The sequence below is a fragment of the Culicoides brevitarsis genome, chromosome 3, assembly GCF_036172545.1.
Source record: "Culicoides brevitarsis isolate CSIRO-B50_1 chromosome 3, AGI_CSIRO_Cbre_v1, whole genome shotgun sequence".
Classification (NCBI taxonomy): domain Eukaryota; kingdom Metazoa; phylum Arthropoda; class Insecta; order Diptera; family Ceratopogonidae; genus Culicoides; species Culicoides brevitarsis.
Window position 1 is genome coordinate 1,386,769 of NC_087087.1, and position 16,957 is coordinate 1,403,725.

A 16,957-nucleotide genomic window follows, 5' to 3' on the forward strand; every position below is an offset into this window, starting at 1 on the left:
GATCAGGTTGATGTCTTAAGGGATCAGTTTGAACCCTTAACAGAACAAATTGATCCCTTAATTGATCAATCTGAACTACAACGAACCTTCTTCTTTTCAAATCAAAACTGAAACAAATACTGACAATGATCTGAGGCATGAATCTGATTTCAATTTGAATCTGAGTATTAATTTAAGTTAATTTTAAAATTTTAAGAACTCTGTTGTAAAACTAAAAAATGTAAAATCCAACCCGCTTTTCGCCCATAGGGCACGAAAGAGAAGAAAACGACGACGAAGCAGAATACAAAGAGAAGGGTCATCATTTACAGCTTAAAATTACTCTTGTTTCATCTTGCGTTCTCTTTCGTACGAGAAATGGGCTTTTTAATCATGTGCGGATGGATAAAATTTTTTTTTGTTTTTTTTACGCCTCAGTATCAAATGTTAATGTTAATGTTTATAGACGTAATTAATTTTTATTTTAGCAGAACACCTCAGATCTTCGGAAAGTAGCACAGAATTAAGCAATCACGCATGATTTTACGACAATATTATCTGGAACTTTATTACACCCGACGATGTGAAGTATGGAACAAAACAAATCTCAGATTACCGTAAAAGATAGGTGAAACGATAAATTTCTTTGACACATATCGCCGTGCTTCCGGCTTTAATATTTGATTGATATTTGCTGAGGCGACATCGATTTTGACAAATTTTGTAATAATAAATTAACATGTATTAATTATTACAATGTATATTTTAGGTATTGAAGGATGCGCATGAACATGAGGAATCCCTTTGCAAAACATTCAACAGTCGATCTTCATTCATGTTTCTCCGCTTGTACATGTTATCATTGCCCGTTATTTTATACCAAACAGCAACATAACGACGAACGTACCCAAAGCGAGAGAGAATGCGAGAGAATTCGTTATTATGGATATAGCTACATATTGTATATGAACTGAAATGTTTTTCAGTTGCCGGTTAGACATTGACGAGTCAAGTCGAATAATTTTGAAGTAACTCTAAAAAAAATCAAAACAAAAAAATTAAAAGGATTAAAAAAAATTAAAATAAATCAAACAGTGTTGTGAATTATTATTATTATAATTAATTAAAAATAAATAATAATTTTAATATTATTAATTAAAAAAAATAAAATATCAAAAATAAAAATATGAATAATTAAAAAAAAAAAAATAATTTAATTTAACTTTATATGACATAACAACCCTTTTTTTATTACTTATATACTCAGGTGTAATTATAATAAATATTAATAAAATTAAAACAATTATTAAAATTTAATTTAAAAAATCAACCTTGAGAGTTATGTTAAAAATAATATAAAAAATAAACATTATAAATTATATTAAAAAATTATAATTTATGACATTTTAGAGATAACATGTGAAACATTCCGATGATGTAAAAAAATACAAAAATAAATAAATAATGAAGAAAGTGTTAAAAAAACAAAATTAGACAAAAGAATAAAATTTTAATAAATAACAATAAACATCCGATAAACAACATTCCACGCCTTTTATAAAACTACTTATAAAAAAATTTAAAAAAATTAAAAACTTGCGTGTGCAAAAATTTTCTAAAATAAAAAAAATTATAAAAATTTGTGAAAATCAATTAACCAAGTGCAATCATAACTAATAACAGTTACATTGTGTGTATATATGTGCAATATATATAAATAATCAAATGCTTTCACCGGATTATTTTATTATACTTAGAAAAGTATTGTTTTAATTATTAAAAAAAAAAATTTTTTTCGTGTGAATGTAACAAAATTAAAAGAAAAAAAATATTCATGCACGTAAACCGTAAAAAATTCCATAAAATAATAATAAATTAATACATGTGTGCAGCAAATGGATTGTTAATGATTAAAATGATCACGTATCGCTTTTTTATTTAACGCTCGAATAATCCATTATCACTAAATTTACAAAAAAAAAAATATATAGAAAAAAAACAGCACCAAGAAATAAATAAATAAACAAATAATATTATAAAATAATAAAAAAATAAAAAAAAAATTAAGATCAAACAAAACATTCGCTGCCTTTGGGCTGAACACGCTGGAAAATCGTTTCTCATCAGTGCTGTAATAAAATAAAAAAAAAAATAAAAAGTGTAAGTACCTAAATGATGAATGTTGGTTTTTTTTTCTCTTTCTAAAAAAGGTAATAATGCCCGTTTACTTTTTTTTTCACTTTTGGTTTTGGAATTTCTGTTTACTCTCGACGAGTCAGACGAGTTTTCCTTTTCAATTATCATCATTTATATTTCATACAATATGAGTTGTATTTATTTTTCACGAAAAATATATATTTTTATTTGTTTATCATTACAAACATTTTTTAAAATGTCAACATACACTTCATAAAAAGGTTACAAAAGTAAACTTTTAATAAAAAAAATTCTAAATTGGCATTTTTACAAAAAAAAAAGTTATAAAAATATTTTTCAGTAAATATAAATAATAAATAACAATTTGATATTTATTTATACACAATACACAAAGTTTATTGCAGACAAATTTTTTTTTTTACAAAGTTATGATAGGATAACTTTAGCAACCAAATATTTAACACAACAAAATAAATAAAAATATTTTTTTTTTGAAATTTAATAATAAACTTTTTTATTGGTTGGTCAACATGTGATTTTTGAAAAGTTTCCTACTTTTTCTTTATCAGTAGCAGGAAAAAAATAAAATGAATGAACATTAAATCAAGCCATGCGTAAAATGAGTATTACTGTTAACATAAGTAGTTGAAGTGCTTTTCCTTATTTTTATATATTTTTTTTCATGTAATAATAATTATAAAAGCTGCACTTTTTTTTATCGTCTTTGATGTTTTTTTTTTATTACGATGGAATCAAAAAATAATTACGTCTTTTTTGCATTTTTTATCTATGAAGTACCAAAATAATCCTCTACTATAAAAAAAATTGTTTCACACATAAGAAGATGATGAGATGAGTACACTTGAAAAACTTAACTAAGTATATAGATTGTTTGTTGTTCACTTCAACGAGTGAGCATTTTGATGCGAAAAAAGCCCTCTTGAGATTTTATTTTATTTTATAATTATTTGAGTTCACACTGCTGCTTTGTGAAGATTATTCAAAAATTTTATGAGAACTCTACAGAAAATAATGCACATTGATGGCAAATAATGAAGCAAGAAACGAGCTACTTTAAATAAAATTAATCTACCATATCTGTAAAATGAATCTTCGCAGCAAAACAAGCGCAGTATATAAATAGTAGCATCAAGAACAAGAATATTTTTTTTGTGTAAGAGAAGAAAAGAAAGAAAGTTTATCTAACGGTAAAACCGTGGATTTTTGTCTTTAAATCACCATGGTTTTTATTATTATTATCATTAAAGTATGTAACATATAATCAGGGACGTGTTTAAATGGAAGTTGAAAAAAGGGCAAATTTTCATATAATTTTGGGTCATTGCCCATTTTGATGATTTTTGTTAAAAAAAAGGTAAATAAAGATAAAAATATGTTCTTTATGATCAAATTTTATGTTGAAACTTTTTTATAAATAAAAATTTTTGATTTTTAAAGGGAAAACTGTAAAAGGGCAATTTTTGCCCATATGGGCAAATTTTCAATTTTAACTTTTTGAGTCATATTTTGAAGATAAATCTTAATCTAATTGTCAGAAAGTTAAAAATTGTTTTTAGACAAAAGATTTGTCTTTAAAAAAGGGCACGAAAACTTAATTTTTTAAAATTTTGCCCAAATGGGCAATGCCCTTTTATAACATCATATTTTAATTAAATACATATTTGGGCAAATATACATGAAAATATGTTCTTTATGATCAATATTTCTTTTAAAAAGTTTTTATTCAATAGAAATGTTGAATTTTAAATGATAAATTGTAAAAGGGCAATTATTGCCCATATGGGCAAATTTTAACTTTTAAATATTTTTTGAAGATAATTCTTGATCTAAAAGACAAATAAGCATGAAAATTTGCCCTTTATGATTAAAATTATTGTTCAATATTTTTTTCATTTAATAAAAATTTTGATTTTATACGAAAAATTGTAAAAGGGCAATTTTTGCCCATTTTTCAATTTGAATTTTTAACCTTTTCTTTAAGACAAATCTTGATCTAAAAGACATAAAGTAAACAAATTTTCTTTTAGATCAAGATCTATCTCCAAGAAAGGGCAACAAAATTCAAAATTTGCCCAAATGGGCAATATCCCTTTATGTCATTAAACGCCCCTGCATATAATTTAGAACAAAGTACTTCTTCGCGGGATAAAATATTGTACAAGAAGAAAAAGAGAAAAGAATCGTATTAATTTTAAAGAATGGACTAAATTAAAAGATACAACGAAACACAAATGGGGCGTGTATCCCTGAGATTTTCAATTAATATTATTGTGTAGTTTCCTTTCGCGCGTTGCTCGCCATCACACGTCATATTTACTCATACCACAAAAAAAAATAAAATAAAATAATAATAATTGTTATTATTAAGAATCATTACGATTACTCATTTGCTCATACTCGGGACTTGTAAATAATTGCGTGTTACTTTGTCCGTAAGTTTATTATTGGTATTATTAAAAGATATTTACTTGTGGTTATAAAATAAATCAAACTAATTGGTGCACATTTTTGCGCTTTATTAGCTTGCTTCCTCGTACTTGTTTCTATGTTGGGCGGAAAAACAGCAAGGAAAAAGTTGAAGTACTTTTTAATTTAATTCAGTGCGAGACTCTTATTTCATACTTCGCCAACTTTGAATCGTCTTCCTTGCTTCTGTCGTGCCTTTCCTTGCATGTCATTGCAATTTTCTTTTATTTAAATCCTGTTTCAAACTCACAGACGCGAATATTTCAATTAAACTTTTCGTTTTTCGTACAAAATTCTACAAAAAAAAAAAAAAGAAGAACGAAACTTAATCTATTTGATATTTATACAAAAACAAGTTTCATTGTTGATTTTGATCTTTTTTCTCATTTCAATCAATTCAGAATGTAACGAAATATTTTCAGGTGAAAAAGTTTGTTAATATTTTTGTTTTACTTTTTTTTCACTGCAAAATGGAAAATTTTTTACAGAAAAAAAGTCTATCTTGCATTTTGCTGATGGAAAAAGGATGAGGCAAAAACACATAAAATGGGGGAGAAAAATGGAGAGTGATAGAGAGATAAATTTTAATTACCCCCGTTGTTCAGGGAGATAAACAACAACGAAATCCCTTGTGAAATGTGATGCTTTCTAATATTTAGTTTCAACTCAGCACTCAGTTTTCTCTCGTCAAACAGAACAAAAAAGCGCATGAAACACCCAGCTATTATAAGTTTATCAACATCATCATCGTCAAACTTGTGTTTCAAACAAATTTTGTGTTATTTAATTAAGCTGTCTACTGCAAAATTCGAGTTTTAAGGTGTTGTTTTTCCCTCTTCTGGGCCTCTTCTCTCCGATCTATAAGGTAATAAAAATAGATTTGCATGAAGAATGAGGAAAACTTTTCAAATTGTTGCTCTCTTTTTTTTTCTCTCTCAGTTTTCAATTAATCCAAAACATATTTTGTCTAATTATTTTTACAACAACGGAAAACCAGAAAATGAAAATTATTGAAATTCGAGTCGTCGTTGTCGTCGTCGTTGAGGACATAACAAGGAAAAATAAATGAAATTCTATGAATAATTAATTTGGAACATTTTTGCATTGAAGTACGAGAAAAAAAAATTGAACGAACGAATTTCAATTTATTTTTGGAATTGTATTAACTTTGCTCTGCGCGCCGCTTAGCTATTTGTTTCAATATATAGAAATGTAAAATATAGTAACAACAGGTTCCTTTTGTTTGTTTATTTTGCACAGTGTGCCTTTGCTTTTATATATTATTCAGAAACAAGCAGGCAGGATAAGGTAAACATCATCGTCTCGTTTACATTTTATATTGTATTATGGAGAAATTTAATTCAATCAAGTCGACAACAACTATTGAGATTGCAAAATTTTCGATGAAAATGCAAAAATATTAAGATCAGCAATAATATCAATTATTATATTACTTTTGATAATTAAAAAAAACTAAATTAATTAAATTATACTAAAAACAAATTAAAAATAAAAAAATAATTAAATAATTTAAAAAAAAAAAAAAAATAAAATAAAATAAAAATAAATAAATAAATAAAAATAAAATCAAAAAATAAATCGATTTAATTGAATTAAAATTATTAAAAACAAAATTAAATTAAAAAATAATAATTAAATTTAATTAATTTAAACAAAAAGAGAAATTACAAAAAATCGAAAAAAATAAAAATAAAATTAAATAAATAAATTTATACTAAAAATAAAAATAAATATGTTAAAAAAATAACTAAATAATTTAAATGAATTAATTTAAACAAAAAAAAAATAAACTCAAAAAATAAAAAAAGTTATTTAATAAAATTTAAAAAAATCAATTAAGTAAAGTAAAATAATTATTAAAAATTAAAAAATAAAAAATTTTTTTTATTAATTTTTTTAACAACTTTTTATTTTCTTGAATTTAAATTTTAAATTAAGTTCATTTTAATAATTAAATTAAAAAAATTGATAAAAATAAAAAAATAATAAAATAAAAAATTCGAAAAATTTAAAAATTTTTTTTTTCGAATTCAAAAAAATAATCAAATTAATTTTTTGATTTAAATTTTAAATTTAAAAAAAAAAAAAATGAAAGATTTAAAAAAAATGAAAAAAAAAATTGTTAAATTTTTGCTTGGTTTGGATTGATTGGATAAATTTTATAAATTTTGCTGTGCATCAAGTTGATTGTCCTTTCACATGAATAGAATAATTATGCTGAAAACAAACATGCATTATTAAATAAAATGTTAATTAAAATGCATTATGTAATTAACTAATGAATGACTTACGGGCACTGTTATTATTATCCAAACTAAAATTTATTGTAAAACTGATCCAATAACCAGACATCTCCATCAAACAAGTTTCTCACGACAATTCTGAAATAAATACAGTTACAGAATAAAAAAAAAAATATATTAATAATAATTTACATTCCAAAATACAGTTTAAAAGTGGCAAAAAGTATAACATAACATGATATTTATAATTATATTAAATTAATTATTTGCTTTACTTTTATTTATAACAAACATGTTCAATTTTATGTCCTTGTGATTTAATTAACGCCATATCGATACAATATCAATTAAAAAATAAAAACGATATAAATTTGTAAATAAGTTAAAGTAAGAGGAAATCGTTAAAATTCTCTTTTAAATTTTTTTTTATAAAATTTAATTTATAACATTAAAAAAATAACTGTACAATTTTGGTGACGATTTCTATCTCCGTATTTTTCGTTCTTCATGCATCATGATAACTCAATTGAATTACAAAAGAATGCATCAAAAAAAAAATCTAGTTTATACGATCAGCTGATTTCTTGTTATTCTTATATTATTGATATGTTTGTTTGGTTTCTCTCTCTTTTATTCGACATATATCTTCGAATCTAGAAGAAAAAAAAATAAATAAATAGAGGAGAACATGACTAAACCACCTGGTTTCCAATACACAAGATTACAAGTAGTAAGAAACAGTTAAAGTTAATTTACATATAATCGCGTGTGTGCAACATTTCGTTCCTTTCCTTTCGTTCCCATTCTCCGATTCTTTTATTATTTTATTTTTTTGTATATTTTTTTTATTCTATTTAAAATTATTGTTATTGCTTTTCCCGTAGAGCAAGAGATAATCCAATTCTATATGCTTTTTAAAATCGCATTATATCAATGTTGGATAATAGAATTACATTATTATTATATTGGAATAGTTACAATAACAAAATCTGCATGGCAAGAACGAAGAACAGTACAAATGCTGTTAGTAGGTAAATCTGGGTGAAATGTTGAGCGGATAATTTCCATTATATAGGTTAAGATTTCTAACGTTACAGCAACTTTTTTGCGGGATTATCGCGTGAGACACAATCCTTCGGTAATTAAATCGTTATGTAACTCATCATTCGTCGATCTGTCATGCCCGCTGTGACTATGAGCTTTCAATATATAACATAATAATGATCTGAAACAAAAAACAAAAAAAGTATGAGAAAAAATACATTCATTAAAAATAATTAAAACAAAATCAAGTAACGACATTTAATGCTCAGCTAACTTTTTTTCACGTTTTAATTGAAACAAAAAAACAAATAAAAATAATGACCGCTGCCCTTCCCTCCATTCACTCCGTATACTTCGCATGCTTCATTATAGCGCGATTATTTTTTTATTTTTAAAAAATGTTTGTGTGAGAAAAACAATGAAAGAACCATATAAATAACTGTCTAAGACGAGTTATAGATAGAATTTTGAAGAATGATTACTGTTCTCGTTATTATTGTCCGTAATAACTGTAACAAGTGTAAATCAAGCGGTGCCGTGTAAAAATTCTTGTAGAAAAATCTCATTTTTCACGCTTTAATTTACATTACTTATTTGCGAGTTCTTTTGTGTTGTTCAAAGGTTTTTTTTTTATTTTCTTCGTTTTTTATTATTTTATTTTTTTTATTATTATTTGAAAGAATTAAACAATGATGCAACCTTTCAGACGGCTTTTCAATTTATCAACACAGTTTTTTTTTATTTTACGGCAAAAAAAAAAACTGGAATGCAAAGAATCTTTTATTGTTTACATTTCTAACAACAGCAAACAACTCGAACTCGCAATTTCTTTGCGAGCAATTGTTGCGCAGCGTGTGCTTCAGGGATGTAACTTAAGGATTTTTTTTAATTTAAAAAATTTTCAAAATTTCACTGAAAAAGTAAAATTTTTGAATTTTCTTTTTAAAAGTTAATTCTTTTTAAATTTTTAATTAATTTATTTTTTAAATATTTTTTTTATTTCAGAGTTTTAACTTTAAATTTTTTTTTAAATTTTATTAAAAAAGTAAATTTTTTGAATTTTCTTTTTAAAAGTTAATTCTTTTTAAAAATTTTCTTTTGATTTTTAATCAATTTTTTTTTTAATATTTTTTTATTTTAGGATTTTCACTTTAAAAATTTTCAAAATTTCATTAAAAAAGTAAATTTTAATTTTTTTTTAAAAAGTAAATAATTAAAAATAAAAATTTAATTTTAAAAAGAAATAAATTATATTAAATTAATTTTTGCAATTTTATTTATTATTTTTTTAAATTATCATTTTTTATTTTTAATTTTTTATATTTATTTTTTTATTAATTGTCAAATTATTTATTGCAATTTTTAATAAAATTAAATTTTATTTAAAAAAAAAATTATTTACAAAAAAAAAACTAATAATCTCAATTTATTTAATGCATTTAATGTTAAAATAAATTTTAATTAAAAAATTGAATCAGAATTAATTGAAATTTTTTTTATTCAAAAAATGCATTAAATAAATTTTACAATTAAATTTAAATTGTGATTATTTGAATAAAATTCGTTAAAGTTAGATAAAAAAAAAATAAAATTTTAAATCAACTTTAAAAACAAAAATTAAAAATATTTAATAAAAATAATTTAAATTTTTAAAGAATTAATTTATAATGAATTTTCAGAAATTTTTCAATTTTATCGAAATTTCATTTTTTTTTAGTTAAGAAAAATTCTTTGTGAGAAAATTTTGCAATGCCCTTATCTCACTTTTCTAATTACAACGTCTCTGTTGTGCGTTGACGTGTATTTATAAGAAAAGTTTATTTAATTAATGACCGTTATATATTATGTGCTTGATTTGATTTGTTTTTACAGCTTAAAAAACGGGAGATTTTTCACGAGATTTTCTTTTCTTCTTTTTTTTCTCTCTCTTTTCATATTAAATTATTCATTAATTTTGTACTTACTTTCGAAATTGTTGCGCTCTGCGTTGAGGGGCGGCGTCATTGACCTAAGCACATTAAGTCTTCAATTAATGCGAATACATCCATAATAAATTTTAATTTTGATTAATGAAAGTGAAAACTTACAATAACCTTTCAACTTTTTTTTTTTTTGCCATTTTTAGAGATGATGTGTGATGTCGGGCATCGATTAATGTTCATTGTCCCAACTAATGGCATCAAAAATCGCACTTTGAGAGAAAAGAAAAGAAAAAAAGTAAAAATTATAATTACATTTAATGGCTAAGTCACGCAGAAATTATTATTCACAGATTTGCAACACGAAACAATAGTCATGAATCGATTGACCTGATATTTTTTTCTGAGCGTTAATGACGGTGCGCGGAGCTAAACATGTGTAAACATTATCTTTGATGGTCATCAAACTTCACTTTCGATCGTCGTGTTATTATTTGGGACACACACGAGATACAAGTGATTCATGACTTCCGTTACATTTGTGCTCCATTATGATTTATGACGTTGTATGAATTATTCCATTCAGGCGTTTGAGTGACGAGACAGGACGAAAAATCGACTCGAACGAGATAAGGATCGGCGCACATGTGCTTTGAAATACCAGAAATTGTTATATTTTTATGGCAGTCACGGTCATAAACTTTTTTATCCGCATTTTTGTGTTTTATGTTCGGGACTGTATCCAGATCGTATCGTAAGCTCATGATAAATCGATTTGGTGTGTGTGTTTTATAGCCTCGTTCTGTCTCTTATTTGCACTATGGGCGAATTTTTGACCACTCTATGGGCGAAAAACGGGTCAGATTGATCCTTTAAGGGAATGGAACAAATTGATCCCTTAAGGAATCAAAAAATTTTCTTAAGGGATCAATTTGACTCCTGAGGGGTCAACCTGATCCATTAAGGGATCAAATTGACCCGTTTTTCGCCCATAGGGCAGAAATCTTGTAAATAAACCACAATTAAAGCTAAATGGCATCAATTAGTATCCAGCATACCGAAAATTTTTGCCAAAAAAGTGCATTTCTCTCAAACAGACCATCAAAAAACAGTTCAATGGTATTAATTGACGCACCCATCCATGTCAATCAATGAACGAACCGTCGAATCTGTCTACGTCGCATCCTTTTATTAGAGCGCTTATTTTTTTTTGCTCGTTCCCATAAATTTGGATTTTATAACGAATGCACGTCTCTCGGGAAATCAGACATCAAAGGGATTTTTCCAATGATCATTATTATTGCGAACGGCATCAAAAATGTTTGTTAAGTGTATTGTGCGGAGTGATTATTGCTGTATGTGTGCATCAATGTTGAAGCGTAAATCAATTGCAACTTCATATATGTTTTAATAGACTTCTGTGCCGGAACAAGGTGATTATTTTTTCTCCTTTTATGATTATTATTTGCATTTGTTTCATCTTTTTTTCCTTCTTTCAATCTGAAATTATTTGAAAATTCATTAGTTTTTTTTTTGTTTTCTCAAAAAAAATATTTTAATGAAACCGCAAAAAAATAAAAATCGATAATCCGAAGCAACCTTTAATAATAAATGTGAATTTTGTGCAAAATTTTGAGCGTTGCACTCAATTATCATAACACGGCAGGCAGGTCAAATGAACCAAAACTCCATATGTTGAAATTTTTTGCTCTACTTTTCATTTTTTTCTGTTTGTTTTGATTAAATTTTATACATTTTATTTTGTTGCCAAGTTTATGTTGGTCCAACAAATATTCACATAGCCTAATTTTATGCATATTTATATTTTTTTTATCTCTCACACATAAAAAAGGCATAAAATAAGGGAACTTGCAAAATATTTTCTGTGTAATCACTGAGCCATATTTTAATTAATTGATGTCATTGAAAAAAAAAACGTAAAATAAAATAAAATTAAAAGAGAGGATTTTTCACTATTTTGTTGATTTAATTGGTGCAAGTTGATTATGATGAGCGATGTACGTGAAAGCGCGTGAACGACAGAAGTTGCACAAAATGAAAAATGAAAAAAAGATAAGAAGCTTAAATGTGAAAGAAGAAGATAATATTAATCATTACATCAGAGAAGGAATAGCAAGTAAGCGAAAGATGTGTCTTATGTACCTATAAGGCAGGTAAATATTAAAAAAAAAGACGAGAAAAATTGTTGTTTTAATATTAATCATGAGACAGAGAGATGACGATACACATATAAGAGCTTATTATTGTCTTATTTGGGGTGTACATAAATATTTGCAAAAAATTCAAATTGAAATTTTTTTAATTTTTTTTTTGAAAATGAATATTTTATCAAAATTTATTGTTCATACAATAAAAAAAACTTAAAAAAAATCAATAAGAATTAAAAAATTGATAATATTTAAAAATTTTCTAAAAATGAAAATATTATTAAATTTTTATTTATATAATGAAAAATTTGAAATTAAATTTATGAAATATTTAAAAATTTATTTTAGGTTTTTTTGAAAATTTTTAAATAGATTTTAAATAAGAAATTTTTTGACGACTCGTTGTTATATAATTTCTTTAGGAGAAAATTTTTAGGAGGAAATTTTTTTTATATCATTTGACGAAGTCGATTTTATAATAATAGAACCTTATTTTTTAAATCAAATTATTTCTTCTAAAAATTTAGAGCAGATGTTATACATTATGAAATTGGAGAGCTGACTTACGAAGAATGTTTCTTTTCATCAGTCTTACCGACCTTATAAAGCAATTGCCGATTCAAAGTATAAGAACTAACGAAAGGAATGGCAATATTTATCTATATTTAACGAACCAATGTGCTCAGACTTGTTGAGAAGCTTATGGAAGAGACAAATGGAAAATATTGGAAGATACCATGATGAAATTATCGAAAATTTTAATAAGAGAGGAACTAGAGACGGACTGAATTTTTTAAAGTTAAACATTATACAGGAAAAAATTTGGATCAATGACTTCTGATCCGTGGATTGCCTTCTTGTTATATTTTTTAAAATTTTAAATATCTTTAAGTATTCAATTTACGAATTTTTCGAAGACGAATTTTTCGAAGAAGATTTTTTTATTCTCGCCTTACTAAATATTTGAGATTTTATGTTTTTTTTTCTTTAATATGAACAGTAAAAGTTAAAAAAAAACTAGATTTAAGAAGGACAAGACAATGAATGATATTAATAACTTTAAAATCAAAAAATAATTTAAAAGATCAATACTTAAAAACATTTCAATTTCAATTTGTCCTTTCTTAACATTTCTGAATCCCCCTATTGTTTCATGTATTACATCACAGCCACACATATTAAAAGTTGAATGAGTGAAGATCAGGGATAATAAAAAGAAAATTTTCATCTCTTTTTAAAGGCATGTATTAAATTAAATATAATACGAAGAAAATGTGCCACAACAAGTTGCAAGATATGCAACGAAGAAGTTGAACGAACTCTACTATCGTCACTCGATTATTTATTCATCATTTTTCTTGTAGCGAATATCAACGCTGTTGTAGGTAGTTAATATACTACAGAAATGCACGTCTCTCATCTTCTCATCATAAAAGCGATAAACTTTTTTAATGACTGAATAATAGAGCTATTCAAGACCGAAAAAATTACCATTTTATGTTAGAATTATAAAATAAATTTCTTTTTAAAAAAAAAGGTGTTGCGGCATGCAATGCAATAAAGACAAAGTTTATCTGTTAATTTTTTTTCGCAAAAGAATAAAAAAAGATAAACAAACTCTCGACATGTGACTCGTTAATAATAATAATAAATAATAATCATAATCACCGAGCTACAAAGTAACGAATTTGAATGAACAGTTAGCTGACCGCCTTTTTAATAAATATTCAATGGAGAATTTTTTTACATATCATCATCGCGCGTTCTTTTCCTCACATATTCATCGTATCGTCAAAATGGATCAATTGTGTACACGATTCACTGATCAAAGAATAAATATTAATTAAGTGATGCATTCGCGTGATTACCTTTATCTTAATTATTACAGTTGTTTTTTCTCCCTTGTGCAAATTCACAGGTGCGCGTTTAACCATGACGCAGCGACAGAAAAACAAACGACCAACCTTGACACATTCTTTTTGCATCTTCGCCTTCATGTACGCGCAGCTTGACCAAAATTAATCAACATAACCGATACTTTAAATCAGTTTAAGCACTTTTTCTCTTTGCGGCATTGTCGCGTTGTTGAAGAATGTCGATGACGCGAGCACATATCATATGGTAAAAAGAAGTAAAGAGTAACAAGATGATGCAATGTTGTTGGATCTGAAAAAGAAGAGAAAAGAAGTGAATGAGTGATAATACGTAAAAAAAAGTATTAAAAAAAGAGATTTTTTTCATCGACGTTCGTTATTGTCGTCGTCTCTTTTAAGAAATTATTATCTAACAGTCTGTGATATGTACAGTTATTTTTACCAAGCAGCATTAATGAAGGAGAAACATGTGTGTGTGTGTTTGGAGCGAGAGGCATCACCAATGTGATTATTATTACTTAATATTTTCTTGAGCGTACTTTATATGGCGCGATTAAAAGTCTTCAAGCTTTAAAAGGAAGTTTTGCGTTCCCTTATGAAATGGCTTGTTGGAATGTAAGGTGCAAATTTGCGTCATTTCCTTCATTTTTGTGCCTTTTTGGGTACATTATTTAAAAAAAAATAAAAAAATTATTTTAATATTACGATATTTTTTAAAAAAATAATTAAAATAAATTTTTTAAAAAATTATTTAATTAGCTCAAATTAAAATTTTTGTTAAAAATTTTAAATTTTCAAATGAAATTGTTGAAATTTTTTTTTTCATATTAAAAATGAAAATAAATTTTTGACATATTAAATTAATAATTATTTATAACAAATTATTTCTTTAATTAAATAATTAAAAAAAAAATTATTAAAAAAAAATATTTTTATAAATTTTAATTAATTTTTTTTATTGTTATTTTTATATTTTTTTAAAAATGACACGGTTAAACAAAAAAAAATAAAAATTGATAGTTTTTCAAAATAAAATATAATTTCTGTAAAATTTTTAATTATTATATCTTAAAAATTTTCATTAATTTTACCAACATTTAAAATTTTTGACTTTATTTTTTATCATTTTTTCTAAAATTTTTATATGAAATAATTTTTATGTCAAAAATAAAAAATTTTTTAATTTATTTTTTTTTATTAAAAATTATTTATTTCATGAAAAATTAAATTTAAAAAAATTAATATAATTTAAAAAATGAAAATGTTCAATGTAAAATAATAAATTTAATTTTCTTATTTAATTAATTTTTTTTTATTATTAAAATAATTTTTTTTTTTATGAAAATTTTAATTTCTGATTTTTATTTATTTATTTTTTTTATAAAATTTTTTATATCAAAAATGATAATTTTTCGAAAAATTTTCTTCACTTTTCGATACAAAATACTTACAAAATCCATCAAATTGAATCAAGTAGCAGTCAATTTTCTAATCAATTTCATTTTCATTCAAAATCTCGTTCGTTCTCATGTTTTCTCGAGTAGGTAATATTTCTTCGGTATCAAAAAAACCAACAACAACAACAACAAAAAAGCAAATGAAATTCTATATATTTTGCACGACTAACCATAATATTGCAAACTGTGGTTTCCTCACCAACTTGCTCATGCTGTGTTTGTGTGAGAGAGTGTTTGCCGAACGTTGCTGCTGCATTCTATTTTTCTTCACTGTATTCCATTTCGAGTCATTACTTAATGTTCACAGCAAGGAATCCCAAGCCAAAGCTTCAATATGTTGATTTATGTAACAAAGTATGTTCGACGAAAAAAAAAAACGACATGAAACGTGCCTTTTTCTTCATTTTTGCTCTTTGCTCGCAAATTGACAGCCGAACAAAAAAATATTGCATGAAGGCAATGGAAGGTAATTGAGATCATATATTGACAATTTGTTGCACTTTCTTAACCGAAAACTTTTGAACATGAGAGTTAGTAACACCTAATCTACCGTCTCGATTTATTGCTCTCGAAAAAGAAAAAAAAATATTTACACAGAAAGTCAACGTTGTGTGTGCCAATTATGGGGATTAATTTACCGCAGAAAAGCTCTCGAACGAAAACGACCAAGATATGGAGCAACAACAAAGAAACTATGTTAAATGCTTCTAAATAAATGATAATGTTCGCTACTAATGCCTTGGATGAACGAACGCGTTCAAGCTATTTCCATGCTATAATTTTCGGTTATTTATTATTATGAGGTAGTTTTCTTATCTCCTTTCTGCTCTCGTTCTGCCGAGATGCGTATCCCGCATATTAGATGGAAAATTAAACCGAAGCTCCGAGTGATAAGTGATTAGATAATTAGAAAATTTATCCCGGAACGGAGTGTGTATTAATTTGATTGAGCAGTCAAAATGCTAACAATACATGCGAACTAATCTAATAACAATCTCTCGCTATTTATCTCTGATATCGCCTATCGCCTTAAATTACGAGCCAAGTACCCTCAATGATGTCGACCGATGATGCTTTTGGCATTTCTCTCAATTTCTCTCCATTCCATGCCGGGGCGAACATAGAAAAATAATTATATAATTCTGTTATTATTATGTCGTCGGAAAATATATTTAAATCGGAACACGTACAAAAGACGACGGGCAAAAAGTTATCTATGACGATGATGATAATTGGAATGAAATTGTCATCAACATCGATACTGATTGAGCCACTCTTGAGCACAAAGGATAATTAAATTCCTGTTTCAGCTTTTGGTCGATTGTTTCATGCAAATAATACGGAAAGTACACAAAAAGGCAAATACCTGTCAGATTTTTTGGATTATTTTGGGAAATTTCATGTCAAATTCAGCAAACTTTTACTTCTTATTACATTTATTTTTTTTTTTGAATTTTAATTTTTAAATTTGTCAAATCAAAATTACAATTTCTGAAAAAAATTTTTCAAAAGTTATTTTTTGACAAATTTGAACTCTTCTATTTTAAAGAAAAATTGTTGGTTAGGCAATAATTTAAAAATTACAATTTTTTTTCAACTTATACAATA

The 16,957-nt window shown here is 25.5% G+C and overlaps 1 protein-coding gene across 1 annotated transcript in view; it reads left to right on the plus strand.

The window, feature by feature from the left end:
- The first annotated feature begins 2,120 nt into the window (after positions 1-2,120).
- The window catches only part of LOC134835760 (band 4.1-like protein 4), a 62,310-nt gene continuing 47,473 nt past the window's right edge, over positions 2,121-16,957 (plus strand). Inside the window, exon 1 of the mRNA XM_063850705.1 lies at positions 2,121-2,139. The gene's annotated coding sequence lies outside the window, so the exon portion shown is untranslated. The remainder of the gene's footprint in view (positions 2,140-16,957) is intronic.